This window comes from Penaeus monodon, chromosome 22 (genome assembly GCF_015228065.2).
Source record: "Penaeus monodon isolate SGIC_2016 chromosome 22, NSTDA_Pmon_1, whole genome shotgun sequence".
Taxonomy (NCBI): Eukaryota; Metazoa; Arthropoda; class Malacostraca; order Decapoda; family Penaeidae; genus Penaeus; species Penaeus monodon.
In genome coordinates, this window is record NC_051407.1 from 1454617 (window position 1) to 1455829 (window position 1213).

Below are 1213 nucleotides of genomic sequence, written 5' to 3' on the forward strand. Positions count from 1 at the left end.
TACTTGTTTTATTATCTATGCCCTTCGTCTTGCTTTATACTTATCATCCCTTACACTTGACCTACCTTACTTACCTTTTTCAAATCAACTCCTTCCCACGCTTGCCTTTCTTGCCTAAACTGAAACTAACCGACAGTTTGAGGCTTAATGAAAGTTTTGAATAAAAGAAAAAACTACGATTATATTTATTTTGGAATTGAATGTTAGTTCGAAATACTTTCACTAGAAAGTAGTCAATCTGACGGAATAACTGTCGTTGTTTCTTGAAAATACTTAAAGAGTCAGACCAAGCTTGACCTTCCCTGCCCCCTCTTGACCCTTTCTTGACCTTTGACGCACACAACACCCAGATTCGTCGCCCTCCGCCCCCCAAAGAAACATTTCCTGAACGCCCAACACGCTATGGGCGTCTTGTTCCCATAACCATCTCCGCCCAGCCTTATTCGCACAGTTTTTTTTTTCTACCTGTTATTCGCACAACACCATCGCCACGTAATTCGCACACCCTCTTTCCCCCCTTTATTCGCCCTCCTTCCTCACAAATCCCCCCCCCTCTTCCTTCCCGCTAATAGAGAGGGGAAACCACGCCCTGTACCCTCCTCCTTGTCCTGCCTTGACCTACACAACAATGATGCTGCACCGAATTGGCCTTTGACCAAGAATCCTGCCTTCTCGACCTTAATTCTCAACCACACCCCTTTCTCTCCATCGCACGCTCTCATCACCACGCCCTCGCTGTGACGAACTTTTCTCTACTTTCCTTTCTGGCATAATCTCTCTGTAAGACATTTCACTCAGTCTATATTTTCAAAAAATGAAGAAAATTGTGCTGCAGATCTAAGGAAATCCTTCCTATCAAAATCTTCTAAAACTTTCTAAAGCACATTCTCTTTATAATCATTCTATCATACTTTTTTTCCCCTCTTAAGTATTTCTACACATTTTTTTCCTTTAAAAAATATGCATCACTTTCATTCATGAAGATATTGCAATCAATATTTCTCGTATTGCAATCAATATTTCTCGTATTGCAATCAATATTTCTCGTATTGCAATCAATATTTCTCGTATTGCAATCAATATTTCTCGTATTGCAATCAATATTTCTCATCCTCTGTTTTTACGATATATTTATTAAATTTTCGTCTTAAACCAAACGACATAATTTCCACTTCACAATACCTTTGGAAAATTTCTACCTTTACTTCCAAGA